The following is a 15,894-nucleotide window of genomic DNA, read 5'->3' as shown; positions in this document are numbered from 1 at the left end:
CGCTAGCCTCGGGAACGCACCCGACCACTGCCACGACAACGCCCACGTCCACGACCAGCAACTTAAACACCTTTAACCACTGATCTTCCAAGAACAGATGCTAACAAGCATAGAACAAATCAAAACCACACAAAGAAACATAACAATAACTCACCGTGGAATCTCATTGAAGGCTCGAAGAAGATGTTCTAGGACTCTATGCCACACACAATTGACTAACTCACATAATCAATCAAGACATGCAATCCCAGACAACACAACAGAAACCTAGTGAACCCAAACCTAGAACCGTAAGAGCTCTGATACCAAACTGAAACGACCTGACCCGGTTTTTTTTAATTTTTTAAATAAATAATAAATACATAAATACATAAATATAATAGAATAATAAACTACAACTAGTGGTCCCATACCCACTAGCCACCTAATCACAATCACAATCAACAGCGGAATAGCAATACCAATATCCAATAAATATCCAACAAAAATAAATAACCAATATTCAACATAACTAATATCCAAATAACAGGAATCATAGAACCAGCAATCTAGCAATGTTTCTAATGACCCAACTCTAGCAACCTAGCAATGCCAGACAACAATCAATCGAGTCCCTAGAATATCCTCTTCTTCATTGCCTTGATTCCACGATCACATTTTGCCTTTACCTACATCACAAACACAAATTGCAATGCATGAGTATTTTATAAACACTCAGTAAGGCAATCCTCCCATCTATTGGGCTATACACACAAGCAATAGAGACATCTCTAACCATCAATAAACAATCAACAATCAACAATAACAAACCAGGACTCAACATCGACCGATACGCAGGATCTGCATCGACCGACACCAGTTGGAGGTTGCGTCGACCGACGCAGGATCTGCATCGACCGACGCTCCCATTGCATCGACCGACGCTCCCATTGCATCGACCGACGCATGGTCATGCACTTACCTTTGCCACAGAAGACTCTGAACCTCAAACAAGCAATAGAACACTCCTAGCAAGCTCCTACAACGATCCCAGCTACAGATCTATCCAGAAAAGCCACCAATTCACAGAAAATTTCCAAGAACACCAAGAACACTCTTTCTCTCTTTTCTCTCTCTCAAATGCGGCCAAAACAACTAATGAGACAAAAGAAACGACTTAAGGTTTTTTCCCTTTTCCTTTGTCCAAAACGCAGCGTTTTAACTTAAGTCAAAACGCCGGAAATTAAGTCATCATCGACCGATGCTCCACCTGCATCGATCGATGCACATCCCAAACCAGAAATTCCGGTTCGCAGATGTTACATGAAGTTAGGTTATTTAATTCGTTGGTTCTGTCTGATTTTAATTCGAGCTCACCGTTGACCTTTAAATCTCAGTGTTTCGTTTTAAGATCAGTTCTTTATTGTTTGATTGCATTGTATTTGCTATAACCTGAGATGGGTTTTGACTTTTTGATCACTTTAGTTGATTTTTCATCTCTGCTTTTGAATCTGATCAAGTGATTAACTAATGTACTTGGATCTGCAATTGATTGCTCAAAGTGTCTGTTAAAGTTTTGATTTTTCTATCTCTTGTGTGTTACTCTTCGACATTACATTTCAGTTCGATTGTATTAGGCTAGATGTCCTTGCTTGAGTATACATCAATCTCATTAAAGGTTAAAATTTTTCTGTTTTCCTATTATGTTTGATCTATTCATGAGTTTTCTGTGTAGCTGCTGGTCGAATTCACAATCTTACACAGTCTCCAACATTTCACAAAATGGGAAGAGAAAAAGTAGTTAATCTGCTACTAACAATTAAAGGTCAATATCAAGCTTAAGGAGCTTCCGGATAACCCTGCATTGGTATCAGAGAGTATTCTTTTCTAGATAACCCTGCATTTTCGAAACAAGTAACCTAAGCTTTGAAGATATTGTTGTTTTTCGAATTATTCATTTCAGAAAGAACATCCTCAGATACAAAATTATTTTCCATGTAAAAGAGTCATGGCTTGATGTTCAGCTTTGTCAGGACGGAAGAGATGAATGTGAGGCATCAAATAAGACAAGCCCCTCTCGGGTTCTTAAGTTCCAAAGCGGAGCAATGAAGATACGGTAACTAAAATTTCTTTAGCTATCTATTACTCTTAATCAAGTAATCACTTTGTTTCGTGCCTCCTACAGTTCAAGGCAATATTCTCATTCTTCGGCGATGTCAAAGTGATCAAGTTTTCTTCAGTTGAAGATGCTTTCACTGGATTCTCCGACAAAGCAAGTAGATCTTTGGAACCGTGAAACAAATTTATACATGTTGAGGCAATATGTAAAATCTGATTTGACCTAATCTGGTTTTGTGCGCATGAGCCAGAAGTATTTGATCAAAGTATTTTTGGAACATGATGGAGAGATTGACCCTATGATGATCATGGAGGCTGTAATAGATAGAGAAGAGTATAAGTCACTTGTTGTGGTTGATTGATAAAAAGATTTTTACTTATTTTTGATGGTTTACTCAAACCCAAACGATTCGAAACATTAAACAAAAACGAACAAAGAAATAATGTCAATTACTTCATTATGCTAAATTCTTAATGTTGAGCACAGCCCCGACTAATCAGCGAAACAAACGAGCAAGTCTACTACATTCATTGATCTGTAATTAATCTTATAAGTTCTTTTGCTGAATTATATGTCATCAATCATTTGGGGAGAAAAAATATTCAAACTCTAAAAATATATAACTCACCAAATGTGTATTCTTCAACCCCGCCTCTTCATCTTCGCCGCCGTTACATCTTCTGTGACATCCGCGAACCGGAATTTCCAGTTTGAGATATGCATCGATCGATGCAGGGGGAGCATCGGTCGATGCTGACCTAATTTCCTACGTTTAAACTTAAGCTAAACGCTGCGTTTTGGTCAAAAGGGAAAGGAAAACCCTTAAGTCGTTCCTTTTGTCTCATTATGCGACTTTAGCCGTTTTTGAGAGAAACGAGAAGGGAGAAAAGAGTTCTAAGCGTTCTTGGTGAGTTTTGGAGATTTGAAGCTGTTCCTGTAGAGATTTGTAGCTGGGATCGTTGTAGGAGCTTGCTAGGAGTGTTCTATAGCTTGTTTGAGGTTCATATTCTTCTGTGGCAAAGGTAAGTGCATGATCATGGCTTATCTAAGCTGGAGATTATTCTGATCTGTTTGTTTCTGTGTTGTTAGGCTTGCTAGTATGTTATTTGAGGCATTAGGAAGTTTTCTTGTGGCTTGGGATCGATTCTTGTGGTGGCAGGAATGGAGATCCGGCGAGAAGCTTCGGGGAGACGATGCTCGACATGAGCGTCGATTGATGCTCTATGGGCGTCGATTGATGCTCTATGGGCGTCGGTCGATGCTAGTTCGAGGACGGCGCGGTTGACCTAGGAGCATCGGTCGATGTCTTGTGGAGGCGTCGGTCGATGCGATTAGGGCTTCCACGTGATGTCGAGCATGTGTCGATCGATGCAAGTGGAAGCATCGGTCGATGCAAGCTAACCTGGTATCGATCGATGCATAACTTGTGTCGGTCGATGCTGGTCCCTGATGGTGTCGGTCGATGCAATCCTTGTGTCGGTCGATGCCAAGCCTGGTTTGTTTGTTGATTGTTGTTTGATGGTTAGAGTATCTCTATTGCTTGTGTGTATAGCCCAGTAGATGGTAGGATTGCCTTACTGAGTGTTTAATAAAATACTCATGCATTGCAATGTGTGTTTGTGATGCAGGTAAAGGCATAGTGTGATCGTGGAATCAAGGCAATGAAGAGGAGGATGTTCTAGGGACTCGATTGATTGTTGTCTGGCATTGCTAGGTTGCTAGAGTTGGGTCATTAAAAATATTGCTAGGTTTTTGGTTCTATGATTCCTGTTATTTGGATATTGGTTATGTTGAATATTGGTTATTTATATTTATTGGATATTGGTATTGCTGTTCCGCTGTTGATTGTGGTTGTGATTAGGTGGCTAGTGGGTATGGAACCACTAGTTGTAGTTTATTATTATATTATATTTATGTATTTATTATTTATTATTTATCTTAAAGAAAAAAAAACGGATCAGGTCGTTTCAGTTTGGTATTAGAGCCCTTACGGTTCTAGGTTTGGGCCCACTAGGTTTCTGTTGTGTTGTCTGGGATTGCATATCTTGATTGATTATGTGAGTTAGTCAATTGTGTGTGGCATGGAGGCCTAGAACATTTTCTTCGAGCCTACATTGTGATTCCACAGTGTGTTTTCTTTTGTTTTTGTGTTCTGTTTATTGTGTGTTTAGCTTTCTGCTCATGGTAGTGCAAATGGTTAGAGAGGATGCTGTTGCTGGTCGTGGTCGTGGACGCGGACGTGGTCGTGGTAGGGGCAGAGTCCCAGCGGTTAGTGAGACTGCGGAACAGAGTGTTACAGCAGAGGGTGTCGGCGAGTCGCAGGGTGTCCAGGGGGATTCCATGAGTGTGGCTGGAGGGGGCAGTGTTGATGCTCCAGTAGCCGGTGATGTTAGGGCCTCAGGTGCGGGTGTCCCAGTGGCTGGAGTCCCGAGGGTCGACCTTGCGTGTTTGCTGGCACATTTGTTGGAGCGGTTGCCACCTATGGTACCGGCTCAGGCTCAGGTAGTGCCACCAGTGGTGGCGGAGGAGCAGCAGCCAGTGGCTGCGAATGTGGGAGCTCATTCTCGTTATATCAGCATGCTGACAGAGATTAGCCGTATTGGTACCGAGCGGTTTTCGGGAGGTACAGATCCTACCGCTGCGGATGCGTGGAGGAGGAGTGTGGAACGTAACTTCCATACTTTGAGGTGTCCTGATGGGTTTTGGGTGGACATTGGGGTCCACTATTTGACTAGTGATGCTCAGTTGTGGTGGAGTTCTGTGGCAGCCAGGAGAGTGCAGAGGGAGATGTCTTGGGCTGACTTCATCTTGGAGTTCAACCGCAAGTATTTCCCTAGGGATGCACTGGATAGGTTGGAGGTACAGTTCCTTCAGCTAGCTCAGGGGACTCGGTCAGTGCGGGAGCTTGACTTTGAGTTCAGTCGACTTCTGAGGTATGGGGGTCGGGATATGGAGTCTGAGGAGGCTCAGATCACGAGGTTCTTGAGGGCCCTACGTGATGACTTGAGGGATCACTGTAGGGGCGGAGTTATGCTTCGCGTGCAGAGCTGGTTGAGATTGCAGCAGGGATAGAGGAGGATACCCAGGCACAATCAGTGGCGGCTAGCCCAGCAGTCCAGCCTAGTAGGGCTACACATTAGGGTGGTTCTAGCAAGGGCGGTAAGCCTGCGCAGGGAACCAAGAGGAAGTGGGAGGCTAGGCAGACGTCGAGTGGTGCGAGTTGCTTCATGTGTGGGAGCAAGGACCACAAGATTGCTAGCTGTCCCAAGAGGAGTGCCCCGTCGACAGCAGATCGTGTGTGCTATTATTGCAGGGAGCCAGGGTACATCAAGCCGTATTGTCCCAAGTTGCAGCCGGTAGCAGTGACGGCATTGCAGCAGTTGCAGCCGGGAGAGCAGCCGGTGGCACGGATTGAGCAGGCGCCACGAGTTTACACGACTGTGGAGACTAGTGGGACCAGTGTCGGGGCGATCACAGGTATAATCTCTGATACTTTATCTTTGTGAATTCTTAGTAAGTTCAGATTTTATGTTGTCTTGTGATAAAGTGTTAGGTTCTCAACACATGAGGTTTGTGGGGAAGTCTACGGTTAGCGGTATTCAGGTTGTAGAGGAGTTTGAGGACATGTTCTAATCGTTGCAGGGATTACCACCTTCTCGGTCTGATCCTTTTACGATTGAACTGGAACCAGGGACGACACCGTTATCCAAGGCTCCTTACAGGATGGCTCCAGTAGAGATGGCAAAGCTGAAGAAGCAGCTAGAGGATTAGTTGAGCAAGGGATTCATCCGTCCTAGTGTATCACCGTGGGGAGCGCCGGTGTTATTCGTTAAGAAGAAGGATGGGAGTTTCCGCTTGTGTATCGATTACAGAGGTCTCAACCGGGTCACTGTGAAGAACAAGTACCCTTTTCCGAGAATCGATGAGTTGTTGGATCAGTTGAGAGGTGCTACTTGGTTCTCTAAGATAGATCTGGCTTCGGGTTATCATCAGATCCCGATAGATGACGCAGATGTAAGGAAGACTGCTTTCAAGACGAGGTATGGGCATTATGAGTTTGTTGTGATGCTGTTTGGGTTGACTAAAGCACCAACTGCGTTTATAAGATTGATGAACAACGTGTTTCAGCAGTTTCTGGACGTGTCTGTCATCATTTTCAGGAGTTTCAGGGTTTGTGAGCAGAGCACGTCCTATGACTAAGTTGACGGGGAAGGATGTTCCTTTTGTCTGGTCACAAGAGTGTGAGGAGGGCTTTGCAAGCCTGAAGGAGATGTTGACTACTGCTCCGGTGTTGGCTTTACGTGAGCAGGGAGAACCCTATGTGGTTTATACAAATGCATCTAGAGTGGGTTTGGGATGTGTGTTGTTGCAGCATGGGAAGGTGATTGCCTATGCTTCGCGGCAGTTCCAGAAGCATGAGGACAACTATCCTACTCATGACTTGGAGATGGGTGTTGTGGTCTTTGCCCTGAAGATTTAGAGGTCTTATCTTTATGGTGCAAAGGTACAGGTGTTTACAGATCATAAGAGCCTAAAGTACCTATTCACTCAGCCCAAGCTGAACTTGAGGCAGAGGTGGTGGATGGAGCTGGTGACGGATTATGATCTGGAGATAGCCTATCATCTTGGTAAGGCTGACTTGGTTGCAGATGCTCTGAGTCGGAAGCGGACGGCTTCGGCTCAGGAGCAGGATTTGGAGTCTCTGGTAGGGGAGATCAGTGCATTGAGCTTCTGTGCGGTTTCTCAGGAGCCGTTGGGTTTGGTTGCAGCTGATAGAGCAGATTTGTTGAGTAGAGTGCGGTTGGCTCATGAGTCGGATTTGGGGCTGGTGAATGCCTCAAAGGATGTTGACTCAGAGTATCAGGTTTCGGCTAATGATATTATTTTGGTGCATGGGCGGATCTGTGTGCCTAAGAATGAGGAGTTGAGGCTGGAGATTCTGAGAGAAGCTCATGCTAGCATGTTCTCTATTCATCCATGAGCGACTAAGATGTACCGAGATCTCAAGAGGTACTATCACTGGGTCGGGATGAAAAAGGATGTGGCTAGTTGGGTTGCGAGGTGCGATGTGTGTCAGCTAGTGAAGGCTGAGCATCAGGTACCAGGTGGATTGCTGAAGAGTCTTCCTATTCCAGAGTGGAAGTGGGATATGATTACTATGGACTTCGTGGTTGGTTTGCCAATGTCCAGGGTGTTTGATGCTATCTGGGTCATTGTGGACCGGTTGACTAAGTCGGCACATATTATGGCCATTAAGAAGACTGATGGAGGAGCAGTCTTGGCTAAGAAGTATGTGAAGGAGATAGCCAGGTTGCATGGAGTGCCAGCAAGTATTGTGTCTGATAGGGATTCCAAGTTCACTTTGGTGTTTTCGAGGGCATTTCAGGCAAAGATGGGCACTAAGGTGCATATGAGTAGAGTTTATCATCCCCAGACAGATGGACAGTCAGAGAGGACGATCCAGACGTTGGAGGATTTGCTGAGGATGTGCGTGTTGGATTGGGGTGGCCATTGGGCAGATCACTTGAGCTTGGTAGAGTTTGCTTACAACAACAGTTACCAGGCAAGTATTGGCATGGCTCCTTATGAGGCTTTGTTTGGGAGGCCATGTCGTACACCGTTATGCTGGACTCAGGTGGGGGAGAGGAGCATGTACTGGGAAGATTTTGTTCAGGAGACCTCGGAGAAGATTCGGGTTCTCAAGCTGAACATGAAGGAAGCTCAGGATCGGCAGAGGAGTTATGCCGATAAGAGGAGGAGAGATCTTGAGTTTCAGGTTGGAGATAGAGTGTACCTCAAGATGGCCATGTTGCGGGGTTCGAACAGGTCATTGACTAAGACTAAGCTGAGTCTGAGGTATATGGGTCTGATCAGAGTGATTGAGCGAGTTGGACCAGTGGCATATAGGCTGGAGTTACCTAAAGTTATGCGTGCATTCCATAAGGTTTTCCATGTGTCTATGTTGCGTAAGTGTCTTCGTGAGGATGACCAGTTGTTGGCAAAGATCCCTGAGGATCTTCAGCCTAACATGACTTTGGAGGCGAGACCAGTGAGGGTTCTCGATAGGAGGATCAATGAACTTCGGAAGAAGAAGATTCCTTTGATGAGAGTACTTTGGGACTGTGATGGTGTTGAGGAGCAGACTTGGGAGCCTGAGGCAAGGATGAAGGCAAGGTTTAAGAAGTGGTATGAGTAGCAAGCCACGACTTGAGCTTGCCTAGCCTGGTCCCATCTGTAGTCCGTGGCTGGAGCGGGAATGGAGTATTCCAGCCCATCTCTCTTGTTACTCGGTCGCTTGGGGTGGTTGGTTGTGCGACTCAGTAACAAGATGAGGTGGTGTTTGGGGTACCAAATTTCCGCAAGGCAGTGTTTGGAGGGAAGTTCCCTGAATTAGAAGTTGCTATAAATGGAAAGTTTCCAAAAGTGGTAAGTGCTAAAAATGGAAAGTTTTATGTGAGTTAGAATTTGTCCATTTTTGGTGGCAGAGAGCCTGGGGGAGGGCTTGTGTGGTCTTTGTGGTGGGCTGTTTAGCCGTTGTGTGGCCTTTGTGGCGAGCTGTTTAGCCATTGTGTGGCCTTCGCGGCGGGCTGTTTAGCCATTGTGTGGCCTTCGTGGCGGGCTGTTTAGCCATTGTGTGGCCTTCGTGGTGGGCTGTTTAGCCATTGTGTGGCCTTCGTAGCGGGCTGTTTAACCATTGTGTGGCCTTCGTGACGGGCTGTTTAGCCATTGTGCGGCCTTCGTGGCGGGTTGTTTAGCCAGAGTGCCTGTTGAGGCGGTCCTTCGGGACAGATGGTCTTCGTGACGGTCCTTCGGGACGAGTGGCCTTGGTGGCATTCCTGTTGAGGACATTTGTTTGGCCTTTGTGGCGGTCATGTTGAGGACATTTGTTTGGCCTTTGTGGCGGTCCTGTTTAGGATATTTGTTTGGCCTTTGTGGCAGTTATGTTTAGGACATTTGTTTGGCTTTGTGGCGGTCCTGTTTAGTACATTTGTTTGGCCTTCGTGGCGGCCCGTGGGGCAGTGAGATGATCCTTTTGTGGTCATGGGGTATTCCAGTGAGGGGATATGTGGTTGGTAGGACATTGTGTTGTCTAACGCGAGCCACGGGAAGGAAACTTGGATAGGGATAGGACTCAGACATGTTCAGAATTGTTTGCTTGCGACTCTTGGGGGACTTCGGTTCTCCTAGTACCGCCATATCCTAAGACTTTTTGGCTTGGGACTGTGGTTGGTATATCGACTTCGGATGACGATCCGGGGGCGCGCTGTAGGGTTGCAACCCGAGAGACGAGTATTGTACTTCCTTATATATATATATATTGGCATGCGGGTTTAGGCCCGATGAGGAGCCAACATTATGGCATGCAGACTTAGGTCTGATGAAGAGCCAATAAAAACTCAAGGTTTAGGCCTCTGAGTAAAGGAAAGTCCAAAACTCGAGAGCAAATAATGCCTGGAGCGTGAGTGTATCGCCTAGAGGTGACCTTCTGTAGATCGGTCGGAGGAGTGCGGGCCGTGGAGACGGTAGCACGAGAGTCCTTGGCTGAGTGTTGGTCGAGATTCGAGGACGAATCTAAATTGGTGGGGGAGAACTGTAACATCCGCGAACCGTAATTTCCTGTTTGGGATGTGCATCGATCGATGCAGGGGGGAGCATCGGTCGATGCTGACCTAATTTCCTGCGTTTTGACTTAAGTTAAACTCTGCGTTTTGGGCAAAAGGGAAAGGAAAACCCTTAAGACGTTCCTTTCGTCTCATTGCGCGACTTTAGCCGTTTTTGAGAGAAAAGACAAGGGAGAAAAGAGTTCTAAGCGTTCTTGGTGAGTTTTGAAGATTTGAAGCTGTTCCTGTAGAGATCTGTAGCTGGGATCGTTGTAGGAGCTTGCTAGGAGTGTTCTATAGCTTGTTTGAGGTTCATACTCTTCTGTGGCAAAGGTAAGTGCATGATCATGGCTTATCTAAGCTGGAGATTATTCTGATCTGTTTGTTTCTGTGTTGTTAGGCTTGCTAGTATGTTATTTGAGGCATTAGGAAGCTTTCTTGTGGCTTGGAATCGATTCTTGTGGTTGCAGGAGTGGAGATCAAGCGAGAAGCTTCGGGGGAGACGATGCTCGACATGAGCATCGATCGATGCTCTATGGGCGTCGGTCGATGCTAGTGCGAGGATGGCGCGGTTGACCTAGGAGCATCGGTCGATGTCATGTGGATGCGTCGGTCGATGTAATTAGGGCTTCCGCGTGATGTCGAGCATGTGTCGATCGATGAAAGTGGAAGCATTGGTCGATGCAAGCTAACCTGGTATCGATCGATGCATAACTTGTGTCGGTCGATGCCAAGCCTGGTTTGTTTGTTGTGTCAGTCGACACCACTCTTAACCGATTGTGAGTTTGTTCGTTTGATGTGTTGACTGTATTTATTGGCTCAACTTAGAAATAGAATCTCAGGTTCTTGTGTGTATAGCCCAGTAGATGGGAGGATTGCCTCACTGAGTGTTTATCAAATACTCATGCATCTCAATTTGTGTTTGTGGTGCAGATAAAGGCAAAGTGTGATCGTGGAATCAAGGCAATGAAGAGGAGGATGTTCTAGGGACTCGATTGATTGTTGTCTGGCATTGCTAGGTTGCTAGAGTTGGGTCATTAGAAACATTGCTAGGTTGCTGGTTCTATGATTCCTGTCATTTGGATATTGGTTATGTTGAATATTGGTTATTTATATTTATTGGATATTGGTATTGTTGTTCCGCTGTTGATTGTGGTTATGATTAGGTGGCTAGTGGGTATGAGACCACTAGTTGTAGTTTATTATTATATTATATTTATGTATTTATTATTTATTATTTATCTTAAAGAAAAAAAAACGGGTCAGGTCGTTTCATCTTCGAACTAAAAAAACAAAAAATTCTTTATATAAAATTTTTGATTAAAGACTTTTTTCAATTATACAGACTTCACACAGAACTCCAACACGTTGACTTCCAAAATAAGTTTATGTTAATGATATAACTGCCTAAGCAAGTACATAACATATATCAAAGAATACAACAAGAAAATCTTAAAAAATATTCACCAATTTGCAATAAATTGGTTTTCAAATTATGACAACTTCATGTTGATGTCAACATTGTAGACATAAACTAGCCTCTATGAAGATACTTCCCTTGAAGTCTATTTTGTGTGGTCTATTTTTGCAATTACAATTTAACAAAGCAGACACCGTATGAAGTCTACTACGCTAGTTGCAATTAAGGTTAACTTCGATTATAGTCTATTATGGTTATTTTTGCAATTGACCAGACCATTGTGGTTAGTTTTGCAATTGACCAAGTTTGACTTTCGCCAATTAGACTACATACGAAGTCTCCAGGAATGTTGACTTCGTTTGCAGTCTGCCGTAGTCATTTTTTGGGTTGACCAACATTTTAATTTTTTAGCTAGTAGACTTTTTTCACTCAACTAATTAATTTTATATCAATAATATTACGGTCAATGCTTTTATATTTTGGTCAACCCCAAAAATAGCCACTATAGAAGTCTACTATTTTATTATCCTAAGAAGACTTCGTCCGACAGTCATAACTAAAAAGTCAAGAATTTGGTCAATTTCAAAAATACACCTTAGTAGACCGCAAACAAAGTATCCGATGGAAAGATTATAATGCAATCTGAACCATATTTTTTTGTTTTCAAATAAAATTAAGGAGACTGAAATTGAAACAACCCGTTCTTTTGTTTTAATAATACAATATATATATAATTAATCATCCCATACTACTTAATTAAATCAACCCAAACCACAGAACATCATTTAATCCAGCCATAACCATCTTACACAGCGGAAACGTACAAACAATACCAAACCAACATATCAATAATACAATAACATTCCTAACCATTCTATCCAACAACCTAACATAACTCTAACCAAGATTCCAACACATCACCATAAATAACCCACAACACACAAATGAGACCCTAGATCATCCTCCTCCTCATCGCCTTGATTCCACGTTCACACTTGCCTTTACCTGCACCGCAAACACAAATTGAGATGCATGAGTATTTAATAAACACTCAGTGAGGTCATCCTCCCATCTATTGGGCTATACACACAAGCAACTGAGATTCAATTTCTAAGTTGAGCCAATAAACACAGTCAATACATCAAATGAACAAACTCACAATCGGTTAAGAGTGGTGTCGACTGACACCAGATTGGTTTTGATCGACGCTACCACAACCTGGTGTCGACCGACACCACATTGGTGTCGATCGACGCTAGCACAAAAGGGTGTCGACCGACACCACACATGTGTCGATCGAAACTGACTTTGCAGACACGAACTGCACGAATCTGAACGTAGATTCTCCGTTTCGAATCACCACGAAACTGTCTTAAACTCTCCCAAACACCTCAGGAACTTATGGGAAACACTAAAACAACAAAACCAAGCAAGCAAACAACACAATAGACAAGGAACAACCAAACAAAAGAGATCTCAGGCTTAGGTCAGCCATGGTCAAGCACTCACCTCTTCTGCAGGAAGATTCTGACCAAAAGATGACGAATCCAACACCTTAGAAAGCTTCCCCTTCGTCCTTAGCTCTAGCTCTCCACTCCACAGGAACAGATCTCACCCCACAAGCCTAGAAATCCCACAATCTCTCCCAAAACCCTCAAGAACACTTTCTCTCCTTTTCTCTTTGTCTCAAACGGCATAACACCATTAATAACACGACCTAGGTCGTTCTCCCACTTAAATATGATGGTTCAATGGTTTTCCCTAAACCAAACCGACCCAAAATGACGAATTAAACAATTTGGTCATACCAGAAAAGCTGGTGTCGATCGACACTAGCCTGGTGTCGATCGACACCCTTCCCCAAAATCTCTAATTTTGGTTCACAGATGTTACAATTCCCCCCCCCTCTAATATAAGATTCGTCCTCGAATCTGAACACACCGCCACTCATCCGCAAAACTCATCAAACCCCCATCGCAACGGTTCGCACCATCCAACCATATGGTCTACTGCATCCAGGACACCATTGGTCCAAACTACCCTGACCCCACCGGTCAAACCAAACCAGACTCTACCGGTCAACTCAAACGAGACTCCCCAACCATCATAACTTTGGTCCCCCCGACCAGCATGCACCTGACCCTCCCGGTCAAAACACAGCAACCCCAAGATTGAACCCCCATCATTCCGAGATCCCGCACCCGATCTCAACCTGAAACCTGAGATTGAACCCCATCAATCTCCTAAATCCACATCCGGCCACAATAGAAAATCTGAAATTGAACCCCCATCAATCTCCTTAATCCACTTCCGGTTACAATGGAAAATCTGAGATTGAACCCCCATAATTCTCCTTAATCCACTTCAAGTTACAATGCTTATCCCCACGTCCTTGACACTTTTGCCACCAACTCATCTGCTCTTAGGTCGTAACCTTCAAGCCATACCGATCACGCTCTCAGACCCCCCGTCTTTGAGCCATACCGTCTCACCCTCGGATCGTCACCCTCGAGATCTCGGTACCAGGAGAACCCCCATCTCCTCAGGACAACCCCCATCTCCTTTGCCACCCTCAGGACCGCAGTCCTTCGAGCTATCTGTATCTAGGGAACCCCCCGTCCCCTCAGGAGAACCCCCATCTCCTCATGAGTTGTTCAGGACCCCCCGTCCCTCTAGCAAACGGTCATAACGTCTATAAGCATTTCACCAACCGGGACCATCCCCGTGATCAGCATAGAACATCTCAATGTCCTACCAACACCATACTCTTTTAGAGAATAACACCACCGCCATGGCCACCCCAAGCCTCACTACAAACATCCAAAACATTTTGGTGTTCACACACACCCTTTCTAAAAATAGCTTTTCCGCTTGGCAATTATCCACAACAAATCATCAATACGAGCGTAATAAAACAAACAAGTACCATACGTTCGCATATTCTGATTCACCACATCAAATGCTTTGCAAGACGCACTTTCAATAAATAGGTAAGCTTTAACTATTCATAAAACTTCCTATTTTTAGAACCCTCATATTCTCATAACACCGTGACACCACCAATCAAAACAAAAATCCTTGAGAACTGATCATTTCAACAGTGACCACTCCTCAGGTCAACCTCTACACAATCCCGCCACTCTAGGCATTTCACATGTCTTTCCAAAAATAGACAAGTCCTAACTATGCATAGAACTTTCCATTTTTAGAAACTTTTCATCTTTAGAAAATTTCTATTTATGGCAACTTTCCATTTTATAGAACCCCGAGTGATTCCCTTTTCCACAAAATCCACAAATTCTAAATAACTCCATTTTATTAAATCCTCAAGTGAAATAAACATTACGGAATCCAAACAAAAATACATAGCTGAAATAAAAAGAAACAGAAGCCAACTAAACTCCGGGTTGAGCACCCGGTCCTCCCTTCGGTTGTGACGCACCCTCCATCATCTGCCTCCATTTAGGACAGAAAGGCTTGATGTGCTCATCCTCCCCACAATGGTAATACGATAGATGATACTCCTCTAGATCACCTTTCCTTGGACAGTCTGCCAACCTATGGTTCCTGCTTCCACATTCGAAGCACCCTCGCCCACCTTGCTGCATACCTGACGTGTCTTCCCGCTTCCTCTTTTGCCTTTGCTCCGACTTGTTACCCTTGCTCGGATTGTTCCGCTCCAAAGTCTCCTCTGTCTGAACCGCTGGACTGACCACCACTACGTGTGACCTCAAGTCATCCTCTATATCTGCAGCAGTCTCCACCAGCTCTGCCCTCATAGCATCACTCCTCCTTCTGCAGTGGACCCTCAAGTCCTCACGAAGCGCCCTCAAGAACGTCCTGACCTGAGCCACCTCGGACTCCATCGCCCGACCCCCATAAGAAAGAAGTCGACTGAACTCTAAGTCCAGCTCCCGCACCGACCGAGTTCCCTGAGATAGCTGAAGAAACTGCACCTCCAATCGGTCTAATGCCTCTCTCCGGAAATACTTGCGGTTGAACTCCTCCACAAAGTCTGCCCAAGTCATCTCCCTCTGCACTCTCCTAGCAGCCACTACAAGAAAACAGTCAATTAGCGACTACAAGTAGCGACTACATTTGTAGTCGCCAAAAATAACGACCAGATAGTGACCACTTTGCGACTATGTTGTGACTACAGTAATTTACTCGCCAAACAGTCACTGCTTTACGACCACATTAGATGGTCGTAATATAGTCGTCAATTTAGCGACTATTCTACGACTCATTCGGCGAGTCGTTAAACAGTCACCGCGTAGTCGCCAAATAGTCATAAAAGACAGTTAAAAAACGTGTTTTTTCTGTGGGGGCCAACTGATATTGAGTAGTCGCCTATTAGTGGCATAGATGTAGTCTTTAAAAACAAATTGCATCCATTTGTCATCTCATGCCAACACAATTGTCTTTCCTTCCCCAAAAAAAAATGTAGATCAAAAAAAAAATTTGACTTTATAAAAACTTTTATTTTCTCCAAAAAAATATATATATAGTTCTTAAAAAAACACAATATATATATATATATATATATATATATATATATATATAATGGCAGGAAATTTTTCATTAGAATTCGAATTAGTGGGGTTGGACCAATTCTCGTTTGGAAGTAGCCAAGATACAGTTCAGAATAATGGCGGTAAGTTTTTCTGTCCATGTAGTGTTTGCAAGAACAATAGATGTCTCTCGGGTAGAAGAGTTATGATGCATCCGTTCGATGCATTTTTTAAGAAGCCTATCATTTTTTTACTTTTATTCAC

Source organism: Camelina sativa, chromosome 16 (genome assembly GCF_030686135.1).
Source record: "Camelina sativa cultivar CO46 ecotype springtype chromosome 16, ASM3068613v1".
Classification (NCBI taxonomy): domain Eukaryota; kingdom Viridiplantae; phylum Streptophyta; class Magnoliopsida; order Brassicales; family Brassicaceae; genus Camelina; species Camelina sativa.
The sequence above is the reverse complement of the archived record's forward strand: the minus strand, read 5'-3'. Positions refer to the sequence as shown.